At 52.3% G+C, this 12,983-nt stretch overlaps 1 protein-coding gene across 2 annotated transcripts in view; it reads right to left on the reverse strand.

The window, feature by feature from the left end:
- The window catches only part of Pla2g6 (phospholipase A2, group VI (cytosolic, calcium-independent)), a 50,638-nt gene extending 49,626 nt beyond the window's left edge, over window positions 1–1,012 (reverse strand). The window contains exon 1 of one of the 2 annotated variants that reach the window (XM_005379242.2): window positions 863–1,012. The gene's annotated coding sequence lies outside the window, so the exon portion shown is untranslated. The remainder of the gene's footprint in view (window positions 1–862) is intronic. The other variant, XM_005379243.2, reaches the window with a different exon arrangement.
- Window positions 1,013–12,983: the final 11,971 nt, after the last annotated feature.

Genomic DNA, 12,983 nt, shown 5'->3' on the forward strand with positions numbered 1-12,983 from the left:
TAACTCCAGGAACATTTTACGGCAGAGACAATAACAAACACGCTGCATTCGGCCCAAGGGTGGAGTTTCGACGCTGCCAAACTAAACCTGTCTAACATCCTGTTGCGCTGGTAAAAGGGCAGGTGAGGGAAAGACCGGGAAGCTTAGGGGAAGCAAAGGTATTTGTCTGGGGTCATGTGCACAGCCCATTAAGAAAACGGGCACAGATCCCTGGCCCCTCCCGGCCCACAAACACGCCCACGAACACGCCCACATCCAGCCACACGGTCACCAGGGTCACAAGCTCTGTCACCAGCTTCTGTGGGAGCAGAGAGTGGACACAGGAGTGGGGGCTGAGACACGGGTGACTAGGCCGTGGGGCAGGGGGGAGCATGCGAGGGTGGATGAAATCTAGCGCCCCGCGAGAGAGGACAAGCGGGGAAGCAGAAACGGGGAACTGGGGAACAAAAGGAGGAAGTGGGGGATCCAGTGGGAACGCTGAGGAACACTTAGAAGGGCACAGGAAGGAAGCTCGGAGCCAACGGCTTCTAGGGTGAAAACGGGGGGCACTGAGAGACGGGAGCTGACTGGTTGACTCAGGAAATTAGAGAGACCGAGAGACAAAGGAGGGGACCGGGGTTCTGGGGAGGGGCCCAGGGGAGAGATCGGGCTCTCCGCGGGAGCACAGCCGGAGATGAGACCAGTGTGGTCATGGAATGGAAGTTGGGGGCGCAAGCCAGGGACACTCGAGGGGTAACACGGGGTCAGTGGAGGACAGGCCGCAGAGTCGGGCCCATGACGAAGGTCCAAAGGAGAGTCCGAGCGGAGTCAATCTGGAGCGCCGAGATTTGGGGGGCCCCGCCTTCCCTGAGCCTTCACTCACCTCGGCTTACTCAGCACCTCTACTTCCCCCTACTTCCGCAAACAAACATGTCGGGGACCACGTGACGGCCCAGCCACCGCCCTCCGCCAATCACCGGAGTCCAGGTCCCGGCTGCTATTGCGGCCCTGCCCCCACGCCGCAAGCCAAGCGCACGAGGACAAACGGGAGGCGGGGCCCCGCCATCTTGAATAACTGCCCAATGGAAGGGGCTTTCGTCAGTGCGGGGGGGATGGGCTTTCAACAGGAGCCAATCCTCGGTGGCGAGCTGCGGCCATGTCTGTGTCGGGCGGAAGGTCCTCGTGAGGCTCGTCAGCAGACATGTTGGTCAAGGACAGGAGCCTTGCCCCACTTTGCCCTGGAACTCCTAAAACCGTCAGGCGCCCTGGGTCTGAACTTACTGTTAATGACTGCTCATAAAGATAAAAATAAAGTCAACAAAGCCGTACAGTAAAGCAGGGAAGAACCGGCTTTGACTTTGGAGGTTACTCCCAAAGTAGGGTTGCCAGATATAGCAAATAAAAATACGGACTTCCAGTTAAATTTGAATTTCATCTAAACAACCAATAAATTTTTAGTGTGAGTATAGTATTAAAAGTTATTGCAGCTGGGCGTGTGGCGCACGCCTATAATCCTAGCACTCGGGAGGCCGAGGCAGGAGGATCATTGCGAGTTCGAGGCCAGCCTGGGCTACAAAGAGCTCATGGCCAGGCTGAACTACATAGCAAGACCTTGTCTCAAAAAAACCAAAAAAAAAAAACCGAAAAAGCAAAAAAACGTTCTTCGTTGTCCGAGAACCCTATCCTAAGCCGATCTCTAAGCACTTTTAGTTGGAACTTGAGCAAAGGCCTGGGAAGCTGAGAAATAGGTACGGTGCCACCTCCAGGGATGCTGTGAGATTAGAGATGAAGGAGCCCTTTGGTCTGCGCAGAGTGGAGTTTAGTAAACGGCCACTGTGGTGATTAATAACGCGATGAGGCTGGGGATATAGCTCAGCGGTATAAGCGCTTGCCTGGCAAGCCTGAGGTCGTGAGTTCGATTCCCGGTACCTAAATAAATAAATAGATAGATAGATAGATAGATAAATAAATAAATAAAATAACGCAATGAGAGGGCCTGGGATGTAGCTCAGTGGCACCGCGCCTGCCTGACAAACACAAGATCCTGAATTCGATTCCCGGTAGCAAAAAAATAAAACGAAACAAAAAAATACGATGAGGAGGTATATTGGAGAGACGCCCTTCGCCTGTGCTGGGACCTTTCCTTTCCCAGATTGTAACCGGATCCGTCTAGCCCTCGGGTCTTTGTTTTGGGGCAACGAGGACAGAAGCCTACAAAACAGCAAACAGCCAGCGGTGGGGAATGGCCAAACGCATGTTTATTAGAAAGAATAAAAGAAAAGCTCCCCGCTAGTCGGAGGGGAGTGTTCCACAAGACGAACATCATAGACGTTTAGGTCCATTGGCTTTCTATACAGTTTTTGGTGTACATGTACCAGACAGAAGGCAGGAATGCGCCTCGCAGGCACACCGTTGACCTCTGGAAAGCAAGCTGCTGCATGTGTATTTCACTTCCTCCAAGGTCTCTCCCATTTGGTTAAGGACTTTTTTTTTTTTTTTTACATTAGATTTTTTTGGTACCATCACCTTCATCATAGAGGATTTGTACCCGTACATGATATAACTTGTTCCCCTATCCCCCTACCCTCCCTTCAACCCCTCCTCAGCTCCCCGTTTACAGAGAAGGACCTATTTTTTTGTGTCTTGCATTTCATTAAGCCCTGACTGTCCATTCTGGTATGCTAACTCACATAACATAGCCCCTGACTTTTTTTTTTTTTTATTTTTTGTTACCGGGGCTTGAATTCAGATTAACCCCTTACTTTTAGTTTACTAACTATTCAGGACCTGTGCCCTCTCTGCCTGCCTTCCCCCTCTCTCCTGGCTTCCTGATGATCGCCCAACCCTAGGCCTGAGCGAATCTACCTGGCTCTTCTCTGTCCACATGGAAAGGGAAGCAGCTGGAATCCCCATCCAAAGTTACAAGTCTGGAGGTGACCCGTACAACCCGCGGTGCAACATTTAGTTCAGAATAACACAGGTTAATAAAACTAACCGCAGTATCACCATACAGACCTTCACCAGATACAAAGGGTCTTCACTTTCATCATCTTTGGGTTGTATTCCAGGCTGGCCTTGAACTCTCAGCAACCCTCCTGCTTCACCCTCCCAAGTGCTAGAATTACAGGCATGCGCCACCACACCTGGCTCTTGTCCCGTTTTTTTGCAGATAGAGAAACTGTCCCCTTAAATTAAGATTTAAAATTTGCTTAGGAATTTGCTCAAGAATTGGATCTGAAAGAAAAAGATGAAGATTCAGAATTCTCAGTTGAAAATATCTGGCCCTCCACAGCCCAAACAAGTGCAGTTAGAACAATGGTTACCTGAGAGCTTGGAAAAGGCCAGGTGTGGGCCGGGGATATAGCTCAGTGGCACAAGCACATGCCTTCAAGTGCAAGGTCCTGGTACGAGGCATTCCACACAATACCACGCAAAGAGACCTAAGACAGTCCACAGGGTTAACAAGATGAGTGCCACTCTTCACGAGACGCCTGCTCCGTATTCAGGCTGTGTCTACAGTACAAGCTCAGCAGCTGGACCCACAGTTTCGTCTGAAATGCAGAACAGGCCTGGGAAAGTCAACCAGGCATAGTGGTCCAGCACTCAGCAGGCTGAGGCAGGAGGATCACTACGAGTTTGAGGCCAGTTTAAGTTCAAGTCAATTATACATTGAGATCCTGTCTCAAAAAAACAAAAACCAAACATGGTTGGATGATTGGATAAATCAATCCCCTAGGTAGGGGATTACAGTCCTACTTTGCTCCTCAGCTGCTTTGAAACCAATGGAATTTGGTACTTGATGCTTTTTTTTTTTTTTTTTTTTTTTTTTTTTTTTTTTTTTTTTTTTTTTGGTCTTTTTGAGACAGGATCTCACTGTGCCGTTCGGGCTGGCTTTGAGCTCACTTTGTAGCCCAGGCTGGCCTCGAACTCGCAACGATCTTCCTGCCTCAGCCTCCCCAGTGCTGGGATTACAGGTGTGCGCCACCATGCCTGACATTTGATGCATTTTTGATGCAAACATTTTGTCCCTACAGTCCGTAATTTGTTTGTCAGGGTAGAACTTGTCAGTCCTGATTGCCTCAGACTTGCTGCCCTTTCCAACCAAAACACTGTGTTTGGTTCTCGTCCTGTTTGTTGCTTACTGCACCTCCCAGAACCGAAGGGTGCCGAGCAGTGAGGTGCCACTGTTTTAGGTGGCGCTGAAAGCACTGGCACTGTAAAGGGTTTGTGCTGGGTTTTGCATTGGAAACATGAGCAGAGCCAGCCTGCGAGCTCCTCTGTGGACATCAGACCAAGTCCCCAGCAGCAAGGAAGGAAGAGCAATGGAACTAACGTGCTAGTGGTGCAGCTCTGTGCCCTTTGCTTTTAATCCTCATAACAACCTGGAGGCCAGGCCTGGTGGCACACGCCTGTAATCCCAGCACTTGGGAGGCTGAGGCAGGAAGATCATTGCAAGTTCGAGACTAGCCTGGGCTATAAAGTGAGCTCAAATTCAACCTGAACTGCATAGCGAGACTCTGTCTCAAAAAGACCAAAAAAAAACCAACCTGGAGAAGTAGCCCCACGGCCCCATTTTATAGATGGGGAAGCTGAGGCTGTACAAGAGGACGTGAGGAGCTGTGGAATTAGGACTTGTCCTGTCTTTTCCTTCCCCAAACTATGGTGCTCACCAAGTGGCTACCTGTGTTCTTGGTGCTGATCAAACTGCAGGCAACGAAACAGGCAAAAATCCCTGCTTGAGTCCTAGCAGGGAAAGACCATGAGCAAGAAGTCCACATCTTACTCTCGGAACAGCTCAGGTGTACAATGTGGGGTTGTAGAGGTGAGTGCTGTTAGCCTTCCATTTTCTCTATATTTCAAGTATTTTTTCTTTCTAGAACTGGGGATTGAAACAGGGCCTTCCTTCTGAGCTACATCCCTAACCCATTTTTAATTTAAAAGAAAAAAAATTTTTTGAGATGGGGTTTCACTATGCAGTTCAGGCTGGCCTTGAACTTGAAACAATCCTCCTGCCTCAGCCTCCCCAGTGCTGGGATTACAGGCCTGCGACACCACACCCAGCTCAGTTTTTAAAAATTTTATTTCTGTTTTATTTTAAGTTTCTCTCGATCTAGACTCAAACTGGAGATCCTGCTGCCTCAGCCCCCCAGAACGCTGGGATTAGAGGTATGCACCACTATGCTGGCTCGTACTTGCACACTTCTATAACTAAAAAGTTTGAGATAATGTGTAATATGTTACAAGGTGATACATGCTGGGGCGAAAAACCAGCAAGAGACTCAGGGAAAGGTTGTGGGTTTTGGTTGTGGGAATCCTTTCATTTCATGTCTGGTGCTGGGAGTGGAATCAGAGCCTCCAGGGCCTTGTGCAGGCCAGGAAAGTGCATGGCTGCCAAGCTACTCCGACCCTGCAGATTATTAAACAGAGTAGCCAGGAAAGGCCTTGCCAAGAAGGAACACTGAGATAAAGATGAGGCTGAGCGGGTGAACCAGGGAGAGAATCAGAGGAGAATGTTATAGACAAGGGAAGCACAAAGGTGCAGGCCCCCAAGCAGGCTTGTCCCAGGAAAAGCAAAGAGGCCGCTGCACCTGGTGCGGTAAGGGAGAGGGAACATGGTCAGTACTGAGGTCACAGGGAGGTGGGTGTCAGACTCATAGCATCTTGTAGATCATTTTAAGATACTGACGTCACCCCTCAGGGAAAGAGGGCGCCATAGAATGTTCCATTGCAAGGGAGTAACCTATTCAGATGCACGTTTTACCAGATGCATCTATTAGCTGAGCATGGACTTACCAGGGTGAACCAGGAACCTGATCAACAGCATGGTGACCACCGTCCCAGCCAGCCAGCTCACCCACCTTGGTGTGGGTGTGAGGTGCAGAAGTCCTGGCTAGAAGGCATCGGTGCCTCCTGCGAGGAGGGAGTTTCGTGAGCCGATGCCCACACCACCCTGCGGGCCACCTGTGCCTGAAGCAGGGTTTATTTATTTATTTATTTATTTATTTATTTATTTATTGGGAACCAGTTTTAATGGGACACAGCCACGATATTGGTTCACGTACATCTCTACTTCCTGCAATGGCAGGTTCAGCAACCTCAACAGAAGCCTTGTGGCCTGTGAAGGCTGAAATAATTCTATCAGACTCATTACAGAAAAAAAAATTTTTTTTTTTTCGGTACTAGGAATCGAACTCACGACCTTGCGCTTGCCAGGCAGGCGCTGTGCCACTGAGCTAAATCCCCAGCCCCCAGAAAAAAATTTTTTTACCAACTCCTGTTCTTAAATTGAGTTTTGAAGGTTGAATAGGAGAGTGTGGCTGGATTAGGAAAGTCTGTACCCCACCTGGGAGGAACCATGGGGGGGGCAGGGACCCACAGCATGAGAGTGTGTGGATTGTTTAAGGGTTGTTAATGGGTTGTTAATCACCCTGGAAACCAGCCTGTAAGCAGAGGGGTGGGTCACAGAGGCCAGACAGCCAGGCTATACTGCAGGCAGTGAGCGCCCCAGAAAGGTTATGATGAAGGGAAATGATGTAGAAAAACTTTGCTAGCTGGGCATGGTGATACACACCCGTCACCCCAGCGCTCAGGAGGCTGAAGCAGGAGGATCGCCCAGAGTTCAAGGGTAGTCTGGTCTACATAGCATAGCGAGACCCCCATCTCAAAAGAAACAAAACAAAAGCTCTCTGCTGCCATGGGAGAGTGGATGAGGGTGGGGAGCAAAGAGGTCATAGGGCAGCTGTGTGTGGTGACACTAATTATATGGCCTTTGTGGGGCCACTGGGGTTGTGCCCTGCTCAGGAAGGAAGCAAGTGCAGGTGACCATGAGCTGTGAGGCGGTAGCCACTGCCTTCCTGTCCCAGGGGAAGCAGCCCTGGCCAGGAAAGGCAGGGTTTCCCACTCCAGGGCCCAGGGGGCAGCTGGGAGAGTGGGGGCTGGCGCTGAGGCCGCAGCAGGGGGCCCAGCCAGAGCCTGAAGCCTGAGGGTGTGGCAGAAAAGGACACTGGGCCTGTGTCTGGTGCTCAGGGTGGGGCTCCCAAAAGGAGTCTTTGGGGTGCTATCCACCTGCAACTCTAGCAGCTTAGGAGGCTGAGGCAGGAAAATCGAAAATTTGAGTAAGGGCAGCCTGAGCAATTTTTTGAGATTCTGTATCAAAATAAAAGATGAAAAGGATTGGGGGGGCAGGTGTGGTGTTGCACACCTGTAATCCCAGCACTCTGGGAGGCTGAAACAGGAGGATCGCTTTGAGTTCCAGGGAAGCCAGCCTGGGCTACATGGTGAGACTGTCTCAAAAACCAAGCAAACAGACAAAGGGTTGGGGATGAAGGTAGACAGCAGAGTCCTTGGCTAGCGTGCTTGAGGCCCCAGGTTCACTCTCCAGGAGGGAGACAGAGACAGGGACAGAAATCCGTTTGGCCACAGTTTTGGTTTTTATTTGGTTTGTTTTTTGTAGAACTGGGATTGAGCCCAGGGCCTTTGCACCAAGCTACATCCCCAGCCCTTTTCCCCACTTCTTTATTTTAAGGCAGGGTTTCACTAAGTGACTAAGTTGCCCAGGCTGGGCTCGAACTTGCAGTCCTCCTGCCTCAGCCTCCCAGAGTGCTGGGATCACAAGTGCACACCACCGTACCAGGCTCTGGCCTGCCCCATTGAGCTTTGGTCAAGGGCCCCAGGCCAACTCAGCGTTCCCTCCAGTCACCACTCCCTATGTTTCTGCTGCGTGCCCGGGCTGGACCAGGAGGCGGAAATGAGAAGGAACCCTTGCCCTCAGCAAGCTGTGGTTTAGGGACAGCCCAAATCACGGAGTGGGAGCAACCTGAGTGCGGCCACCGAGGTTGAGGGGATGGTGGCGGGGAGCAGCACAGTGGGGGTAGGGCCGCTGCCCGGGCAGCAGCGGCTGAGGCAGGGAGGCTGTGGCTGCAGTGGGAACAGAAGAGAGGAAGAAGGAGGGAAACTGAGGCAGCTCAGGCCCTGAAACTCGGTGACTCACAGTGAGCTGTGGCAGGCAGCGGGAGAACGAGCTGAGTGGCGGCCTGGTTTCTCTCTGAGTGAGAAGGTGGTGTCACCCGCCTCTCAGAGACTTGAGGGGGCGTGGGTGGGACGCCGCCGCCCTGATAGTGTGAGCTGCACAGGTGCAGAGGGGCTGGGTAGGTGGGTACGACTCAGGAGCCAGAGAGTCCGTCTCAGAGGGCGCCTGAATCTCAGGGAATCAGGTGCCCTGCGGAGGGGAAGGGAGAAGGAAGATCACAGGGCTGAGGTCACCGTGAATTAGGAGGCACAGAGCAGCCAGGGCAAGCGGGGAGACTTTTGGAGCATGTGCAAGGCTCTGGGTGCCACCCATGGTACCACACACACACACACACACACACACACACATTTTTTTAAAGGTGAGGATAGAGCAGTTGAGATCGGAAAGGTGGGACGGAACTGGAGCTTTAGAAGCCAAGTGGAAAGTTTCAAAAATGAGGGAAAGGTAGGTATGGCTAGCTCATAATCCCAGCACTCAGGAGGCTGAGGCAGGAGGAGCATAGCAGCAAGTCTGAGGCCAGCCTGAGCTACATGGTAAGAGTGAGACTCTGTCCTTAAAAAAAAAAAAAGCCAGGTATGGTAGCCCACGCCTGCAATCCCAGCCCTTGGGAAGCTGAGGCAGGAGGATCGTTGAGAGTTTGAGGTCAGTCTGGAGTACATAGCGAGGCCCTGTCTCAAAAGTTTAAAAATAATAATAAAAATAAATAAATAAAGAGGGAAAGGCATGAACTGCACAGGAAGGGAGGCTGGCTGAGGTTGCAAACAGGTTACAGCGGTCAGAGGACAAGAGCCTCTGGGTTGAACCTGGTCTCCGGATTTAGCTACAGTGAGGTTTCCAGGGAGTCGAAGAGTCAGCTGCGGGCGCCCGCCGTGACAGGGAAGGAAGGAGGCGCGGCCGTGACTTGGGTCTGGCCACAAAAAGGAAGAAAGAGGAGCGTGGGGGACGACCAGGAGGGGCTGGGGCGCTCATCAGAGAGGACAGCCACTTGGAGAAGTCTCAGGGCTGAGCAAGAGGATGGGGCTGGGCTGCGGACGAGCGGACCGAGGCAGGAGGAGAGGAGGTGTGGAAGGGACAGGGGACAGGGAGCGGGAAGGTCAGGGGCTAAAGCGGAGACCGGGCTTCCTCCTGGAGGCAGAGGCGAGGCGACCGGCGCTGAAAGAAGGGTCCCCAGCAGCCCTGAGGGCCTGGCGGGATTGGAGAGGGCGACCTCGAAGTGGCCACCGTGCTGCTGCTGCAGTGGGTGATCTCCTCCGGAGCCCAGAGCGGCTTTGGTGGCTGGCGGAAGGCGACAGGCAACAGGGCTGCCCTGGGCCCCAGGGTCACAGGCCCTGGCGCAGGCGCAGAAAGGACCAGAGCGGGCGCAGCAGCCTTCCGAGCCGCCGCGGAGGCCCTGGACCCGAAGCTCAGAAACCCAAAATGCTCTCAATTGGGAAACTCTTTTGAGTCCCCTCGTGATATTACCGGTGGAGAATCGCACACCAGACCACCACGATAGCGGCAGGCTGGGTGCGGGCTGCGTGTGTGAGGCTTGTGCAAACCTAAATGGGTCCTGGCCCCAAGAGACCTCATTATTAATAAGCAAACATTCCAAAAGTGGGAGAATCCCTACTGTGCAGCACTCTGGTCCTAAACATTTCAGCGCATGTCTTCATGTATTTACTTTTGCGGTACTGCTGGGATTGGTGCTAGGGCCTGTGAGAAATGAGCTATATATCCCCAGTCCTTTTCTTATATTTTATTTTGTTTTTTTACCAGGAGTCGAACTCAGGACCTTATGCTTGCCAGGCAGACACTTGTGCCACTGAGCTATATGCTGGGCCCTTTTACAGTTTATTTTGAGACAGGGTCTTGCTAAGGCATTAAGTTGCCCAGGCTGGGTTCAAACTTGTGATCTTCCTGCCTCAGCCTTCTGGAGTGCTGGGATTAGAGGTGTGTGCCACCACATAGCTCTCTATAACTTCTACTGGAATACACCGTTCCATTTTATTAGTGCTGTTCATTTTTTACTGTGACTCTCTTACAGTTAAACTTTATCATAGTGGTATATATGTGTAGGAAGAAATAGTCTAGCTAGGCACAGTGGTGCACATGTGTAATCCCAGCTTGTGGGAAGCTGAGGCAGGAGGATTTTGATTTTAAGCCACCCTGAGCAATTTAGTGAGACCCTGTCTCAAAGTAAAATTTTAAAAGGGCTGGGGATGTAGCTCAGTGGTGGAGCACTTGTGTAGCATGTTCAAGGCCCTGGGTTCCACTTCCATTGTCACGGGGGAAAGCCGAGGTTTAAAGGCATTGAAATGTGATCAATGTACAGATTTTCTGTGGCTAGTTACTTTGGCAGTGAGGAAAAAGCTGGCAAAATACACTGTGTTGTGGGCACTTGGCAGTGTGTGGCACAAAGGAAGAGTCTCAAAAACAGCACATTCGTTATTGTTCTGTTAATTATTATCAATTACCAGTGGTAACAAGCTGGTGCAGAGGCTCGAGGTGGGCAGAAGCATTCTGAGAAAGGCAAGGCGCCCACCCAGAGGTGCCCAACAGTGTCCCCTTGGCATTGCTCCCACCCGGCAGGGGACCCACTGAAATGTGGGCTGTGGCCCCTGTTGGATAGCTGCCCTGTGAGAGGCACTAAGGGACCCCAGATAGGTGCCCCTGGGGAACCGGAAGTCAAATCTCAGGCTCGTCCAACTGGGAAATATCTGTCTTCACTGTTCTGGGGATGAAACCCAGGGCTTCAGCTGTGCTAGGCAAGTGCTTGACCACTGAGCAACACCCCCAACCCCTACCATGAAATGTTTTTTTGCTAGTCCTGGGGATTGAACGCAGAGCCTTCAAACTGAGCTATATCTTCAACCCATTTTTATTTTTTAATTTTGAGACAGGATCTCACTAAACCACTGAGTTGCTCAGGCTGGGCCTGAACTCAAAATCCTCCTGCCTCAGCCTGCCAGTGCTGCAATTACAGGCGAGCACCACTATAGGCCCCCCTCCATTTCTAAATACATTTTATGACATCCATTGACCTTGACCAGAAAGGGAGCCATTTCTGTGGGAAGCATTCCCTGTAGGGTGGGGAATGAGGCAGTGGCCCCTTGTTCCGCCAGGCTGAGTAGGTGATCCAGGCGGCCCAGTGTCCAGGAGTGTGGTGTGGGTCCACGCTGCCCACTCACTAGTGGAGAACCTACTATGTGCCAGGCATGAGACACTCATAGGAAACAGGTGGAGAAGAAGGCAGCTTAACTTGCGTCGCTTTAGACCTGGGGACTTTTATACCCGAGAGGCAACCTGTGTGCTCTCTTAGCTGTGTCGGGGAAGGGTAGGGAACAGTTGGGTTGGAGGGCTGTTGAGGCCTGCAGAAATTAGGCTCAACATCCGGTCACTCGGGTAGACAGTGGCACAGGAAAGGAAAGTCTTTGGGAGGTAAGGGGTAGACATCGTCAAGACCAAGGCCCAAAGGCAGGCAGCCAGCGAAGGTTCTGAAATTGGACTATACTACCTCAGGGCAGCAGCCTGAGGTCCCTCACCCACGCAGTAGTGTAAGCGGTGCTGGGACGCCAGCTTCTCACAAGTGATCGGCACCAGGGTGGCCAGGAAAGCAGGGCCCAGGAGAGGGAGAAGGAGCCACACCCCTCCCCCATGTTGCCTCCAAAGCCACCTCCTTGGGGTGGGGTCCCCAGCCTCAGGTTGATGCTGCCCTCTTCCCCTGGCTAGGGTACACCCCAAATCTGGTCCAGAATCAGTCAGACCAGGGTTTTTGCTGGCTCTAGAAAGTCGCTTTACCTCTCTGAACTGCCATGAATTTTTTTCCTACAGCTGCATTCAGCATGGTCCTACTGTGTGCTGAACATCATCCCCGCGGTGCACACGCAGTAGTGAACAAGACACAGTCCTGCCCTCATTAAACTTTTGCTCCCGTTGTGGAAGACACAAATACCTAACGCAGTACCCTGCAGATATGAAGGCAGCTCGAGGACACGTCGGGACAAGACTGTCACAGGCAAAAACGCCTTTGGTGGTGGTGGTCAGGAAAGTCCTACCTTGGGTGATGACATTGAGCTGACCCAGAAAGGAGACAGAGCCAGGCAACAGAACAGGGCACATGCTAGGACCAGCAGCAAGGATGAGCCTGGTGTGGCTGACCACAGAAGGGGCAGTGTGGCTGGGGAGTACAAGGTGAGGTGAGCGTACCAGAGGTGAGCTGCAGCCTGAGTAGAGGCCAGATGGCCAGGGCCCTGTAGGCTAAGTGGAAGACATTACTTTATACACTATATACAGGGCCGTGATTCAGAGAAAACCACTGAGGGTGCCAAGCCAGAGAGAGTATAAAACAGTTTGAGTGTGTTTGTTTAACAAACAATCTTACTATATTGCTCTCAAACCCCTAGACTCAAGGAATTCTCCTGCCTCAGCCTCCCCACTGGCTGGTATTAACAGGCATGCACGCTAGATTTAACAATCTTATCTTTGTTTTGGGAGGAATTTTGGCCGGTGCATGACAAAGCCTTTTCTTGGCCGCTCCATTGTCCAGGTGAATCCATGGGGCCTGAACCAGGTGGCAGGAAAGATGAGATGGTCAATGGCAGGAAAGCATGGGAGGAGCTAGCGGGAAGAGGGAAGAGACAAAGGCTTGACCCACGGAGCCGGCGTGCCGGGGGCGCGTGGGGCCAGGCTGTGTTCGCAGTCCCCATCTGACACCCACGTGGAGGCGCGGGGCGGCGCAGTTTCCCCTGAAACACTTAACTCCGGCCTCACAGGCACAAGGATGGCATTGAAAACCACAGGGCTGGATGAGATCATCCAGGCGGAGGATGTAGGTCGAGAGGAGAAGACGCCCGCGACCGCCAACGGTGAAACGAAGGAGAGACCACCTCCACCCACTAGGCGCTCGCGAGCGTCACGTGACGCAGTCCGACCGCGCACGAACCGGGGCTGAGAACCCCGGCGGCTCGGAGTCAGCGGCTGCCCGCGGGCTGGGGGC

Source organism: Chinchilla lanigera, unplaced genomic scaffold, assembly GCF_000276665.1.
Source record: "Chinchilla lanigera isolate Chin_1 unplaced genomic scaffold, ChiLan1.0 scaffold00012, whole genome shotgun sequence".
Lineage (NCBI taxonomy): Eukaryota > Metazoa > Chordata > Mammalia > Rodentia > Chinchillidae > Chinchilla > Chinchilla lanigera.